Below are 16,070 nucleotides of genomic sequence, written 5' to 3' on the forward strand. Positions count from 1 at the left end.
CCCTGCGCAGTGGCCACTCAGTTCGGGCTCCCTGGCTGGCGATGGCAGTGGTGGTGAACTCACGTCTGCATCCAAGAGGATTTTTAGGTAGAATTTCTTTCTGAGGACAAGTCAAAGGTCATAAAAAACTCTGTAATTAGTGTTAATATTCTTTTCATCCTTACCCCAATTTTTTTTTTTTTTAAAGATTGGCACCTGGGCTAACAACTGTTGCCAATCTTTTTTTTCTGCTTTATCTCCCCAAACCCCCCCCCGTACATAGTTGTATATCTTAGTTGCAGGTCCTTCTAGTTGTGGGATGTGGGACGCCGCCTCAACGTGGCCTGACGAGCGGTGCCATGTCCGCGCCCAGGATCCAAACCCTGGGCCGCCTCAGCGGAGCGCGTGAACTTAACCACTCGGCCACGGAGCCGGCCCCAATCCTTACCCAAATCTTAACCTGAAGATTTTTGTTTGAAGAACTTGTTAACATAGCATGGCAGCCTAAAACTATACTTGGAAGAAGAAAATGCAAAGTATACGTAGCTCAAGGCCATGATGCCGGTACACGGTCTGTTCCCTGACCCTTGATGGAATCCCAGGTGCCTTCCTGGTGGAGGAGGTCACTAGCCACTTGAAGGCTGCGTGTGTACAGTTCATCTCGCATTGTGTTGAGCGTCCTCGAGGTGGCAGCCTTGTTAAATCTTCCGTTTCACTTTCTCACGATGCTCTGGCCTGTGTATGGGTTCATAAGAGGGAGGGTCAATGAGCAAATAAATACCACTTATTTTCAGCTTGATATTTTACCGTGTTTTGCAAAATCTGAAGCAGGAAGAAAAACAGCCATTTGACATCTGTACCATATGTATATCAAGTTGGAGAGAGACCCTACTTTTTCCCGTTGTGGCATTACAGTTCTGGCAAGTTTTAATACGCTTTCCCTAATCAATACATTATAGAGCCACATGTGATGGTGTTTAATCAGATGGTGCTCCTAGCGTCTCAGGAAGAGATGCTCTTGCTCTACAATGCGGTGAATTTTATTTGTTTATTTTTTTAATTTATTTTTGAGGAAATTAGCCCTGAGCTAACTGCTGCCAATCCTCCCCTTTTTGCTGAGGAAGACTGGCCCTGAGCTAACATCCGTGCCCATCTTCCTCCACTTTATATGTGGGACACCTACCACAGCATGGCTTGCCAAGCTGTGCCATGTCCGCACCCGGGATCCGAACCGGCGAACCCCGGGCCGCCGAAGTGGAACGTGCACACTTAACTGCTGCACTACCAGCCCTGCCCCTATGCAGTGAATTTTAAATGGCGATCATTTGCAAGTGACTTGTTGGAAAAATCCTAAAAAGCGGTTAGTCTACGTTTGGCATTTTCTATGCAAAAATATGGCACTGAAACATTTCTATTTTCAAAGTCGTATTATAAGTTTGAGAGCTTGATAAATGTGGGGTAACACTGGTCTGAAAGCATGTTGGGGGTAGATGCTAATTTGTGGGTTGTTTGGCAAGCCATGCTGGAGCAGAATGTTATGACCATGCTGAAGTGAGCGCCTCTCTGTAAAATCGCGGGCTGCTTGCCACAGGCGGCTCCTGTCATCTGCACTCATGGGAAGGAGCAGTCCCGGTGGGTCACTGGAGTCCACGGTGATCAGTATTTTCTGTGGCTCAGCCAGAAACCCTAAGAGCCACTAGCAAGGACAAGCAAGCTTCCCTTCTTAAGGGAGCTTCCCCATCTGCCAGCAGTGGGTACATCAGTGGCCCCTCGCTGTGTACCCATTTGCCAAGGCATTTTTGTTCTCAATTCAGCTAAGACCAGCTGAGGCTGGGTAATACCAAACAGGCACCAGGGGTGAGGATGGCAGCTGTGGTCCACCTGGGGGAACAAACGCTCTGAGGCAGAGATGCGTCAGCCGGAAGGACGGAGGAGGGAGGGGATGTGTGCCCTTAGTCTAACTTCTTGCGTCGGAGGTGCAGAAACAGTACCTCATCGAGCAACCCTGAAGGCTGACGGGATTGTGGTCGAGCACACCACATCCTCCTGTCACACCCAGCTCACCCTTCACTTGCGGGACCTCACCAGAGTTGCTCTGGTGTCCCTGTCCCCATGCCTGAGGAAGAACACTGGTCTTCAGTGGTGGTGCAGAGGGTTTTCTGACGCCGTCTTCCTCGTGTGGAACTTGGACGCCTTATTGTTTGTGGAGGCCGTTTCATGCCAAGTGGATGATAAACAAAGCTGGGGTTCACGCTGCCTTTAGCTCCTGAGGCAGAGAAGTAATGCTGGGGAGCCCTCTCAGACCTGGAGCGCAGCGCGAGACACGTCTAGGCTCTAGCTCAGACACAAACGGGATTGGAGCTTATTCGGGCCAAATCAGGCTCCAGCTCAGAGCCGGGATGGAAGAGAAATCAAATCCGCTCGTGTCTAGTCACATTTACCCAGCCGTGCGTGTTCCTACCACACATTCAACATTTTGAAATTCAAATCACATTTATACCTTGGACATTGTTGGAAGACTATTTTTATCCCTGCTGTAATCATCTAATTTGCTGATTACAGGTCTCAAATTGCCACAGAGAACTCAATTTTTGAAAGAATTGTCCTGTTTGATCAAATATGTTATTCAAGCGATGCAGTCATTTGTTCCACAAGGTTACCTGCCAGGCAGAGCTAACCAGGAGTAATAGCGTTAGAAGCCTATACTTAACATCAAGCATGAGCTAATCCGCCTGTGACAACGGGGTCTTAAATATAATTTGCGGCTGATACTTCAGTTCCTGCACTGACAGACAATTGCTTTTTGTACTCAGTGGGCATAGATTTTTCCTACCTCGTCCCAATTCCAAATTTAACTCCGAAAGACTCCTATGTGCTCAGTTTCACAGGCTTACCAGGTACTGTTTCCTGGGAGCCTCAGACACGCGGGCAACGCTATCCTTTCTTGAATAAATGCCCCCCGCCCCACCTTTAAACCATCTTCCTGATCAATACCAACACCAAAAATAGTGTAGCGTCTGACTAGGCAGCGAGGTTCAAGTCTGATGCTGGCTCCTCTGGCACGATGCATGAGATGCCCTCACTCTCGGGCCCCTACCGTGTGCCGGGCACTGCAAGTCCCGGAGAGAAAAGCACAGGGTGTAGCTGGAGGGCTCAGGCGAGCCCAGCGGGGAGGTGGCCAGCTGGATGCCGGCAGGGCAGCAGTGGGAACAGGCCAGTGAGAGGAGGAGCAGCACTTCTGCTCGGGGGGCTGTCAAGTCCTCCCCAGCAGCCAGCCAAGGGTGGTCACAGATGGGGTGGAGGAAGGAGGGAGATGAGGCAGAAGAGGTGAAGAACCACATCACAAAGGGCTTCTGCATGTCGACGTTGCAGGCGGCAGGGAGCCAGTGTTTATGCCTTTGGAGGCAGAGGTTAAGGAAACAAGCCCAGAGCTGTGACTCCTGGAGCAGCAGGAGAATGACTGTGCAGTACCTGGGGGCAGGAAGGAAGGCGCCTGGGCATCGACGGTCACTTCTGAGCGGCCCCGCCTGAGCGCCTGCCCCCATCGCTCCTCAGGCCACAGCGATTTCTGCCCCTGCACCTCCGTCTGGCCACCCCGCTGCAGCCAGGCCCGCCCGCAGCTCTCCTCCTGCAGGAGACCATCCTGTCTTTGGCCTGCACTGAGGTCATTTCTTCATGGGCTCCAGAGGCAGTTACCTGGAGCTGGGACCGGCTCTGCCACTTCCCAGTGTCCTGTTCCGCCTCTGCAAGCCTAGCGATTCTCCGCTGTGAAATAGGGATGATAACAGCAGTTTTTACCCCATAAAATTCAGGGGGACAAAATGGGTAACATATTTAAAAATTAGCATAGTGCCTGCACATTAAAAAGAAACAATAAATGATGGGGGCCATCGCTATTATTTCCGCTGCTGCTGGTGACACTAAGGCTGTCCTGTGAGCATTTAGAATGGAAGGCATGTCCTCGCCCCAGCAGGCCGAGGCCCTGGCAGGGAGGCTGAGAGCAGGGCTTCCTGCGCGTGCACACAGTCCAGAGCAGTAGAGGCCCCAGGGACACGTGGCACCTGCTTGGGGCTGCCCTTAGAGTCTCCTCCCCCTCGGCCTGCCCCTCGCCGTCCTCAGGATTCAGCCCCATCTCTCTCCTCCCCTTCCTGGGCAGCCTCCTTGGAAGTGTCATATACACCTCCTGTGCCTCCTCTTTCAGGGGCTTCTGTCCCCACGAACCACACACTGCCTTTGCCAAAGCCGCTCAAGATGGCCACGTGGCAACCTGACTGCTCCCTTTAGCCCCCATCCCACCGGGCATCTCCGTGCCACACACAGCGCTGTTCACCTCGCTTCCCTCCAGAAACTCTCACCTCTCTTGACTTCTCCCCTCGACGCCCCCGCCTCCCCCGCCACAGACCAGGTATCATTCCTCCCAGGACCCTTCTCTGCTCAGCGTGAGGTCCCACCACACATCCCCAGCCCAGCCCGCTTGCCCTGGCTTCACACCTGCAGAACCACCTGCCTGAGGCCTCCTCCACCCGGGCTTCTCTTCACGGCAACACGCACTTCATCTTGTAGGGAAATTCCTCATTTCTCCTTCCCTTGTTAACACTCTTAGGAAAAATGGGAACCAGCAATACACAAGGAACATATGGAAACCACTCAATTCACAGGTCATCAGGGAAATGCAAAATACAGTGAGATCAGGTCACACCCACCAGACTGGCAAAAAATTTTAAGTGCAGAAAATAATACAATGACTATCTGTGGACCTGTCACCCAGATTTGCAAATTGGCTTCACATAATTTTTTTTTTAAGGATTACAATATTATAGACACAGTTGAAGGCCCCCTCGTCTCCCTCCCTAGTCCCACGGTCTTTCTTCCTCCTTAGAGGAAACCACCACCTTGAGGTCAATGTGGATGATTCCCAAACACATTCCTAGACTTTTATCATTTATATTTGGATAGATAAGCAATAGATTTACAGAAAACACTGCTTTGGATGTTTTAAAAATTCACATAAATGGAATCAAACCTTACATATCATAATACCACTTCCTATTTTCTTTTGACGTTATTTTCAAGATTTGCCCACGTTGATACCTGTAGGGTTGGGTTTATCCATTTTTAACTGTGGTACATTTTTCTCTTGTGTGAATACGCCACAGTATATATATTCCCCCCCATGGGGGTCCAAAGTAGGTTTGCAATTTTATCACCATCACAAACAATGCTGCAATCAACTTCTTACGCACACGTGTGCCACGTGTGTGAATTCCCCCAGGGCTCATTCCCAGTCACGGAACTGCTATGTCCAAGAGCACGTGCTTTTGCAACTTTGCTGGACACGGTCAGCTAAGCTAACTGATGCCCCCAGCTGGGGAGCGTGAGGGTCCTCTCTCCCGAGGTGCTCCAGCACTTGGTAGCACTGTCTTTTCCTCCCATTAAAACTGCTATTATTTAACTTTATTGGGTTTTCTCTGATGACAGAAGTGTAGCATGTTTATTAAAATAAGTTAGAATACTATGAACACGTATGACATAAAAAGCGAAAATCCCCCAGAGATGCCGTTCTTAACGGTCTTGGTGTTAAAACAGTGTACATGGCTCTAGAATTTTTTCTACGCATACACCAACACATGAATAAATCAAAATATTTGCTGTTTTTCTACAGGGCTATTTCATCCCATTGTAGCATCTCTAAGTAGCTTAAAACACACACAAACTCATTCCCTCGCCGCTTCTACTTTTCAGTGAGTGCCTGCCAATCAACACTTCATTGCTCAGCACATCATCTCAGGGCCTGGCTCACAGTAGGGCGCACTGAATACCCGCTCGGTGAACGGGCTCTGCTCCGGGGTAGACGGGCCCATTCTTACATGTGTGGTCACTGTCAAGTCTCTTATTTTTCCATGCCCAGAAGAATATAGGGGATCATCTACTTGCAAAAGTGCAAAATTAAGATCTAAAAGCAAGACATTAACAAGAATGAGTCAGGCCCTGTCTCTCTTTTAGTGCTTTTCTGAGCAAAGGAGCCACACACCACTGAATTCCAATTCGGGGAAGGGCTGCAAGGGTGAGGTGTCTCCCAACAGCCCGGGCTCCAAGGCCGCACCAGAGAGCATTCCCCCAGGACTGTGAGGAACCAGCCTAGCGGCGCCAGCTCTTCCATAAAAGAAAACAAAATCCAAAGTTAGTATATGCCAGCAGTCACAGCCCGAGTCATCCAGAAAGTTCTGTGTCCCTTTTGCTAAGCAGCTGACCAAGCTGTCTCTGGTTACAGACAAGTCATGAGCATGCAGTCTGTGTGAGAGGATGGCCCAGCCGCAGCGCTGCCCTGATGTTCTGGGTCCTCGCCCCTCCCCGAGGCGGGCATGCCAGTGCCGGGCGAAGGAGAGGCTGCACCCTGGGGCTGCAGGTCTCCTGCTACCATGGGGTTTTGTTGTGTTGGGGTGAGCTGGCACACAGATGTGGCTCCCAGCTCCGGGTGGCCGGTGGCAGGGCCCCGTCTGCAGAGACCCAGCGTCCCCCGACTCCCACCCGGTTCCGGCACCACCGGCTGGCCGGCGCTGCCAATCTTCATCCCGGCGCTGCCCATCTCCTCGGGAACACAACTACCTCTTGTACCCCTGACTCTACCAAAAGTAGGAAACCAGTATAGATCAAGAAAGTGAAAGGCGTCAGGAAAAGTGGCAGAGTGAGCACACTTCTTCCCGCAGTGCAGAAAGTTTGCACACGGTGAACACGAAGGACAGTCTCAGTGCCACAGACATGTGACTGCCTGCCTCCCACGGGTGTCGGAGTCTCAGATTCCCAGACTAGTGTGGAGTCTCGGCCATCGCCCCAAGCTCTGTGGGGCTTTCAGCTCATCCCTTACCTACTCTGAGCCTCAGTTTCCTCATCTGCCTGGGGTGGGGAGGCCTCAGCATGCTCCCTCGGCGGGTACCAGGCTGAAGCCCAGCCTCCAGGGGGTGGAGAGTTGCTCTCTGTCTCTCTTCAACTCAGTCCTCCAGGTGGTGATGACAGACCGAGCTCTGGTGTTTTTGGGTTTGCAGTCACACTGTAGGGAGCACACCTGCTTCCTGCCATGCAAAGGAGGTCTCGTTTCTCTAGATGTCGGCAGGGATCGGGGCAAGGGCGGCGGGGGCAGGGCAGAAGTCAGGCGGGCGAGCAGGTGGGCTGGATGCCTGCCAGGGGCTGAGAGCTGCCCCACCGCCACCTGGTCCTCCAGGCCTCCTGGAGACCCCCAGGGTGTCCTTTGACCTTCAGCCCAACCAGGGCACGTCAAGACCAGAGGTGGGACAGGTGTGATTCCAGAGCTGCTGCCTGCTGGGTGGCCCTGGACGTGGTCCTGGGTGGGATGGACCTTGGCCACCCTGGGAAGCCTCAGTCTTGGGGCGGGCTCCGTTCTTCCTTGAATGGAAGCCTGCCCTGCGCTGCTGGGAAACCTTCTCTCTTATTCTGCCCTGTGATGGAGAAAACTGAGGCATCTGAAGACAACCTGCCACAGACAAATGAGCTTCTAGATCTCAGGAGTGATGTTCCACGCTATTCATTTTAGCCCTGTCCAGGGTGGCTGAGAGATGCCCATCTGTGGGTGAGACAGATGCAGATGCCCACACAGACTTCACAGGAAGCACAAAGGGCATGCGGGGCAGGTTCTACTAATTAGATTTCTTTTATCCTCGTAACAATGGCATGTCAGTAATCTACACTGAATGTGCCCAACTGATGCTAATGATTTCATCCTTTTGTTTCTGCTTAAAAACAAAGGTCTGTCTGCCCGAGCTCGTCAGCCCCAGAGTGAGCCTGGAGCCCAGCAAGGCCCTGGAAGCCGTCTGGACCCGCCCTCTGCCATTTTTGTACCCTGGCTCTTCCTGGCGATGCCAACACAGTCCAGCCTGGCAGGGGCCATTTGCTGTGTCCCCAGGCCCTGGCCCCACCCTTCTCCATTGTGCTTTGCCCTAATCCCTGGTAAGGTGCTCAGACATGGGTAAAGAGTCCTCTGGGTGGAGTGACAGGCAGAGGGCGTGTTTGCAGAAGTTCTTCAGAACGAAGGACCCCTCTTGATGCACCCCAAATCATAATCCTCACCTAAAGATTCTTTCCGAAGAAAGAAAAAAAATAATAGGTTATGGGTTGCTTTCTTCCCACAATCCCTGTCTATTATTATTGGATTTCATTTTCATTATTCGGCATAAGTTAGAAGAGGGTGTGTGTTGGCACACAGCGATGACTGAGAGTCACAAAACATCTGCCCGCATCTGTCGTCGTCCTGTCACCCCGGAACCCAGAAGGAGTTGTCGGAATGGCATCAAAGAGGTTCCTAACTGACATGTGCTAAATGTCAGTGTTCTTCCCTCCTCCTCCTCCCCGGTGCCGCCTCGTAATGGGCCGCTTCACATCTGGTCCAGGAGAGGGGCCCCGGGAGAACATCCAGATGATAAATGATGTTTCCTGTTACAAATGAGGGAGACGCACGTGCACACCCAACACCGACCACGCTGCTGCTCGACCATGCTGCTGTTTGAACAAACCATTAGCAGGGGATGTGTGGGTTGGCGCATGAGCCACGGGCAGCCATTAGTTAAAATGAGAGTCCCACGCAGAACTCTCACCTGGAACAGCCGAGAAAGGGCTTTCAGAATGCGGTTCGGACAATCCTGCTCCCACCTCACACTGACATGTGCCCCCCGCTGCAAAGTAGCCCTGGTTTATGGGAAGATCCCAGAGGGGGTCCCAAAGCAGCCATCTCCACCTGTGGCTCAGACAGGGCAGTTGTGGAACTTCCATGCAGAGGGCTTGAGGGGGACCTCCAGCTGACAGAGGGGCCATGGGCATCTCCCGCGGGTGGATCTGCAACTGCACATTACTGAGGTTGTTTGGGAGAGATCGATGGCAGCCACGGAGCGGGTCAGAGCTGCTCCCACTGCCGTGCTCTGGCACTGCCAACCTCCTCTTCCCACCTGGCTGTCTACCCTCCAGACCTCCTCTTCCCAGGCAGTGGGGGCCGATTTGCACAGCTGGTGGTCCAGGCCCCTCTGGCACCCTGGTGGACCGGCGCTGAGAGGACTGGAGCTGATGGGTTGGCAATGCCCTGGTGGAAGGCCCCACGTGCTCACTCACCCTGAACAGCTGCTGGGCCCTGGCACACTCTGCTGCTATAAAAACATCAGCCCTGCCGCCCCAGCTCCTGGAGAAAGCCAGCGCGACAGCCTGCGCAGCGATCCTACATTTGAATTTCATCTACAAATCCTGGCTCCAGACGAGCGCAAACCTGCACAGATGGCCCCACGCACCAAAACGTAAAAATAACAAAGCTCGCGGTTCCCGGCCTCCCTTTTTCTCTGGGCAGATGTGCCGCTGCACTTTGTGGGAGGCAGGCAGCCCACTCCTCCTGCCCATTCTCACTCTCCCCTTCTGGCGCGCTGCTGGGGAGCAGACAGGGCCCCTCAGGGTGTATTCTCGGCAGTGTTTCTGGGGTGCCCTGGCCTTTGGAGTGGATGGCGGGGGCACAGTCCACAGGGGGAGTTACAGTGAAAAGTCATCCCTCACTCAACTCCCCAAGACTGGCCACACTGTCTTCCATGAGGTGGTCCAGGGAGAGGGTTGAGAGGTTGGAGCAAGGCCTCAGGCAAGATAATCAGTGGAAGTGGGGCCAAGAGGCTGCCATGCATGTCAAGGGCAAGGTGGCAGATGGGAGAGAGGAAGCTCTGGGGGCTCCTGATTTTTTGGAACCCCTCAAACCCCAACCAGCCACAGGAGCGTCAATGACCCATTAATTCTTTCCATCAATGTTTGCTGAGAGTCTCTGGGCCAGGCCCCGTGCATGCAGTTATAGACATGACAGACCTGGAGAGCACAGGCCCAGAGAAGAGGCAATCAAGGCCATCTGTGGGCTGGGTGGCCACAGACTTACTGGTCAGAAAGGCTAGAGCAGGCAGGAGTCCCCTGCCAGAGACACTATGAGAGACACTGTTAGGCCAGGCCCACCTCTGATGAGCCATGTGGCCTGGAGGCCCCAGGTCTCATTCTTCTCATCCAGAAATGACTATGATCTTTGCTCCACCAGAGAGTCAGATGAGATAAAAATGTCCAGTTGCAAGTGAAATACAACTCAAACTGCCAGGAGAAAAGAGGAATTCATGGATTCATATGTCTGAATAGCCCAGGGGCATATCTAGCCTCAGGTATGGCTGGATCTGGGTGTTTGTGTGCTGTCCTCAGGAATGTGTCTCTCTCCCTTGCTCAGTTCTGCTTTGTTCTGTGCTGCCCTTGTCCTCCATGAGGCATCTGCCAGTATCTCCAGGCTAATATTCCTACCAGCCAGCATTTCCTTCCCAGAATCTCTAGTCAAAGTCCTGGGGATGATTCTCATTGGTCCAGTGTGGGTCACATGTCCATCCTTCTCTAGTCACTGCGGCCAGGCCCCATCTGAACTACCTGGCTCCATAGAGAAGGCGAAGAGATGCTGGTGTGGAGAAAGCAGCAAACACAGAAACAAACACCACCACCAACAATCCTTCGAAACAATGACTGACAGCAAAGCTGTGCGAGTGCTCTGAAGCAGCCGCATAAATCTGCTCCCAGCAACAGGGTTCTTGCTGCAGGTGTGTGGTCACTGTCACTCATCCCTCAGCATCCCTGACTCCACAGTGCTGGCCTCTGTGCCAGGCCCAGATGCAGGGAAGTTTCCGGACCCCTCACCCTGAGGTCTGCCTCACCCCCGAATCCCCCAGTTTCCCTCTCTGGTGTCTCCCAGGTCTCCCTGTGTTTCGCTTCTCTCTGCCTCTTCCTTAGCCCAGCACCTGCGATCCCGCAGCCTGGCCTGGAAGACAAAGACAGAGATCAGGACGGTCCTTACCAGCCCCAGCCCCAGGCCTGGGCCTCTCATGCACTAAGCCTCCGTGTGCCACCCCGAAGGCCACTCTGAGAAGACTTACCCTCCTTAGCAGAACAGTGTGCCAAGTCCAACATCACACTGCAGTTAGGGGGGCTCGGGACAGGGGCAGCCCAGCAGGTGTGGTGTTGGTCCCGGGATGGAAGTGGGGACAAGGAAGTGCATTATCAGACAGCGACATGCTGAGGCTCACCAGCAGGTAAGTGAGCCGGAAGGAGGCAATTAGGAGGGCTCAGCTTCGGGGCCGCCACACAGGCCTGCGTCACTGTCCCGATGTGTCTCAGTGAACTCGTCAGAGCAAGTCGCTGTTTGAAGGTGTCCACAGAGAAACCTCCATAAAGTAGATCCAGAGGGAAGAACTGGCGTCAGGGGTTGGTACTGGGTTCAAACAGCAGGAGAGCACAGCTCCCAGCCCCAGTATGAGCGCTCCCCAACAGTGTGCACGGCTCTGCTGCGAAAACTTCAGTCACCTAATTCTCCCACAACCCCATTTTAGAGATGTGTGTGTGTCTAGGGGCTGGCTTCAGGGTCTGTTGCTACACTGCATGAGAAGTCCGGGCAGCTCATATGAACCCCCAAACCCAACCGAGGGTATGGGCCCAGGTATCCGCTCTGGGCGACTGCCGGCCCCAGGGCGCCCCAGGCCGCATGGGCCTGGAAAGAGCGTTCATTATCTCCCCGGGCCGGGCAGCTCGGCTCCTGTGCCCGGGACACGCTCTTCCTAGGAATCCTGAGCACGCTTGCTGTACCCTCTCAGGCCACCGCCAGTCCGGCTGACAGTGCCAGCCCCAGGCGGCCGCCAACTCCGCGTGTAGCGCCTCCTAGTCACGAGGCGCGGACCGAGGAGGAGGAAGAGGTGGAGGAAACGGAGGAGGAAGAGGAGGAGAGAGGAGAGAGGGCGGCCTGGGTAGAAGTCGGCTCCGAGAAGAAGCCCGCGAGCGGCCTGGGTGCCGCCCGCTACAGAGGGCGCTGCGACCCCCGGCTCCGGGAAGAGACCGCTGAGTTCCGGAGGAGGGGTCGTCCGGTGAGCAGCGGCGCGGGGCCAGAGGTCCCCACCAGCTCCATCCCCGCCACGCCCGTGGCGGAAGCTATCGCGATTGGGCGAGCGCCGCCTGTGAGCCTCCTCCGGAAGCGGGCCCCGCTGCTACCCCATTCTACAAACTGGGAAGCTTAGGACTTCCCGAGTGTCCCAGGCCAGGCCCAGCCCCGAGGGGCGGGAGCAGGGCGCCAGGGGCAGGACCCGGGCCCATGCGCGAAGGGGCCTGTCAGTTGGGACCTTGGTTGCACCACTTTCTGCCCACGCGGCTTTAGGCACTTTTCTTGGCTGCTCTGGCCTCTGCTTTCCCCATCAGTGAAACAGACCAGTGCCCACTTCACTGGGGTATCACAGGTTTATTACTTTTCTCAGGGTAGGGCCTGCCACGGCTGAGCCGACCTCAGTGTCTGCCCTTGCCGGGCTGATTTTAGCAGAACGGGGAAACTGACGCTCGGCGGGGCGCAGTCCACCACGACCTGGCCGCCGCCTCCCAGCCGGTTCTGCTCAGGCCTCGGGGGAGGGAGCCGGCTGCGCGCAGCACCCCGCAGGTCTCCCTCCGCGAGCGGCGAGCCGGCCCCGCCCTCCGCGCGCAGGCTCCGCTCCACGTGCGCGTGTTTACCCACGTGACGCCGCCCCGCCCACTGTCCCCGGGCCCCGCCCCCCGCCCCGCCCCGCCCCGCCCCGCCCCGCGCGGCTGCAGGAGCGCGGCGGAAACCTGGGGGCTGCGCCTGCTCCGATCCCGGGCCCGGAGCGCGACCTCTCGCCGCCCCGACGGCCGCGCTGGAGACTGCACGGGCCGCTCACTCCCCAGGCCAGCTGGGCAAGGGCGCTGCGCCGGGTCAGCGCCGCGAGGCGGTGGGCCCAGAGTGGGGTCCAGCGCGGGGGCTCCGCGAGGGCGCGCCGCCGAAGGGGCGGGGCGGGGCGGGGCGGGGCGGGGCCGGGGGCGGGGCCGCGGGCCGTGCGCGGAGCTCGGCGGAGTGCGCCCTGCGGAAGGGGCGGGCCGGAGCGGGGGGCGGGCCGGGCGGGGGGCGGGGCCTCGTCTGCGCAGGCTCTCCGCAGGGTCGGCCTCGGGGCGGGGCGGGCCCCGGGGCGTGGCCAGCGTCTGCTCTGCCGCTGGACCGCAGCGTCCCGGAGTCGCTGGAGGTAGGTGAGCCGATCGCTGGGCGGTAGCCCCTACTTACGGGAGGGAGAACCCGATAAAGCTCGGACATTCGCGCAAGGGTACTTTCCTCATCACGTTGCTGCACAGTCTCAGCGGAGCCACTCCGTTCTCGTCCTCGTCCTCTTGAGTCCCTCGGCCTCTCTTCCTACTGTCTGCTGGGAGTCCTCTGTCCCTCCAGTGTTGGTGTCGCCCAGGCCCCATACCCCTTGTCTCCTGGGCTGCTCCTGGGAGATCTCGTCCGCTCCGTGGTTTTGACGCCCACCTCTGTGCGGGTTATCCTGATAGTTCTCCGGTAGCTAACCCATTTGTGCCAGGCACTTTTCCAAGGACTTTGTGAACCTCCACTAATACCACTTGGACTCAGTACACGTAAAACCTTTGTCCCCAGGCCCCGACCATTGCCCTGAGCTCCCTGGCTTATCCTTTCATCCGGACGTCCGCTAGACCCCTTGCAGGATGTTCCACAGGCCTCTCTGAACAAACATATCTGAAGTGGAACCCACCTTCCTTCCCCAAATCAGTCTCTTCCCCCATCTTCCCTTGAGTGAATGGCATCACTGTCCCCCCGAGCCAGGCAGCCAGCCCCCAAACAGAGCTTCAGTCTTCTTTGCTCTCCTCAATCCCAAATCTAATCTGTCCCAGAATCCCATCATCTCTTCCCACACATGTATTTGCTACACTCATCTCCTCAGCCCCGGTTTGGACCGCATCATTTTTCACCTGGACTGCTGCAGCTGTTCCTAGAGGACCCGTCGTTCTGCCTCCTTTCTCGCTCTCTTCCATCCAGCTTTCATGTGCAACTGTGGGAATCTTTCCCAAAAGCAAATTTCTGATGACTGTATTCACCTGCTTTAAGGACTAGGCTAAAACCCACATCTCTTCATCCTTCTAAAAGTCAGAAAGAAGGCTAGGATGCCCTCCAGCTGTGCCGCTGTTCCCCAGGGTCCTTGGAAGTCCTGGCCAGAGCAACAAGGTGAGAATTGAGTGAGATGTAAAGATTGGGAGCAAAAGGGCAACAACATTCTTGTCAAATGGTCATCAACATAGAAAACAAGAGAATCAACAGACAAATAAATTAACCTAATAAGAGAGTTGAACAAGGGTAGCTTATATAAGATTAGAATATCAAGTTAATGAGTTCCTCTGCAATGATAATACATTTCTTGAAAATGTCATAAAAATTAGATATCCCGCACAACGCTGATGTATTTAGGAATTAACCTAACAAAAAATGCACGAGATCTTTAAGGTGAGAAATTTAAAACTCATATTTTTTAAAAGCCTGGAATACACAAATAAATAATGGGATAACGTCTTAACCTTGAAAAAATGTAAATTCTCCACCAAATGATCTATATATTCAATGCAATTCCAGTCAAAGTTCCAGCCTGATTATATTGGAACTTGGGAACCCCATTCTCTAAGGTGTATGGAAGACCCATGATTTGCTGAGACAATTTTGAAAAATAAGAACCTAGAGAAGGCCTTGCTCTACAGACCATAGGCCTAAAGCCAGAGTAATTAAAATGATGGGATAGTGGTGCAGAAACAAATAGATAAGTGGGGAGTTTAGAGAACCCAGAATAAGCAAATTTGTATATGGTAACTTGGTTTGTGATAGAGATAAAATCAGAAATAATTGGAGGAAAACTAGATTATTTAGTCAATGGCCCTGGGAATATTGGCTTTCTATAATGGAGAAAAAAATAAAATTCTATCTCTACCCCATATACATAAACTCCACATAGATTAAATATCTAATTATTGAAGGTAAAAATATAAAGCGAATGAATTTGAATGTAGGATAATGTCTGTGATAGGAAAGGATTTATCATGGCCTCCAAAGCTTAATCCATCAGGAGGAAAATGGTGGATGTGACCACACCAAAATGGAAAATGTTGCGTTACTATAGACAAATTAACTTACGGGTGATAAGCTGGGAGAAGATATTTTCCGTGTATTAAACCAACAGAACGCTGTAACTAGAATAGTCAGAAACTCCTGAAAATCAGTCCAAAAATGAAATGAAACCCAATAAAAAACATAGTGAGCAAAAAATAATGGCTAGGCCATTCCCAGAAGGAAAGATCAGCATGGTCAAGGTGTACGAAAGAGGCCCACCCCCACCCGTGATCAGAGAAGGGCGGAGTGAAGGACTGAGATGCCGACTGACACAGCTCAGCAGGTCAGGTGATGTTCAGGCCTGGCACGGGTGCACGGGAGAGTGTGTGACAGGGGCAGTGACGTTAAGTATGGGTGTCCCTTTGCAGGGCTAGGGTAAGAGTAGGCATGTGAGGCCCTAGGGCACAAGTGTAGGGAGACTTTGCTGTCAGGGACAGGGCCCTGGGAGTGATGGCCACCTTACCGTTTATACTCTAGGCTCCTCGGTGCCTCCCCCTAGTTCCAGCCCTGGACTTTTGGTCTCGGAAGCTCCACTCTTGGGTCTATACCTCAGAGGCCCATGGGAAATGGGTGCAGTGTTGCTTACGAGAGCAGAGTTGGAGGCATCCCCCACAAGCGGACTGGACCAGTAGTGTTTGGTACATGGAGAGAGTGACAGGACTTTCACAGAGGACAGGGACTGCCCAGCGCTTGGCCACTGGGAAGGAGGGTGGGAGACCTGGTGACTAGAGCTGAGAGGAGACAGACCCACCAAGTCAAGACCGAGGATGCATCTGCGGTGGTCTGGGAGGGCTCTGGAGATTTCTGAGCCTTTGTCCTGGATCCTCCTGCCCCTCCCACCAGGAAGTGCATTTGGACCTGGCAGAGGAGAAGGGGAATCAGAAGATGCCCTGGGGTTACTGTGAAGGACTGGGCATGTTTTCACTTTCATATAAGGAAGCAGAGGCTGGAGGGTTCGAGATCTTGCTCCAGTGTCAGGGTGGAAAGATGGAGAGGGGAGAGCTTGGACTTTAGAGCTTACACATAGAAGTTTTAATCCGTTTTCTACTTTCTAGAGATGCGAACTTGGGCAGGAAACCCAGCCGTGGTGAACCTTGGTTCT

At 54.0% G+C, this 16,070-nt stretch overlaps 2 long non-coding RNA genes across 2 annotated transcripts in view; one reads left to right on the forward strand and one right to left on the reverse strand.

Moving 5' to 3' along the window:
* Nucleotides 1–148: 148 nt before the first annotated feature.
* Nucleotides 149–6,985, reverse strand: LOC139085419 (uncharacterized). The gene is made up of 2 exons (XR_011543676.1): nucleotides 6,845–6,985; nucleotides 149–714 (listed from the first exon to the last, which is right to left on the reverse strand). It is a non-coding gene; the product is annotated as an uncharacterized lncRNA (long non-coding RNA).
* Nucleotides 6,986–12,975: 5,990 nt separating this feature from the next.
* Nucleotides 12,976–16,070, forward strand: part of LOC139085424 (uncharacterized) — a 34,265-nt gene continuing 31,170 nt past the window's right edge. Inside the window, exon 1 of the long non-coding RNA XR_011543682.1 lies at nucleotides 12,976–13,046. This is a non-coding gene — a long non-coding RNA (uncharacterized lncRNA). The remainder of the gene's footprint in view (nucleotides 13,047–16,070) is intronic.

Source organism: Equus przewalskii, chromosome 9 (assembly GCF_037783145.1).
Source record: "Equus przewalskii isolate Varuska chromosome 9, EquPr2, whole genome shotgun sequence".
NCBI classification, from domain to species: domain Eukaryota; kingdom Metazoa; phylum Chordata; class Mammalia; order Perissodactyla; family Equidae; genus Equus; species Equus przewalskii.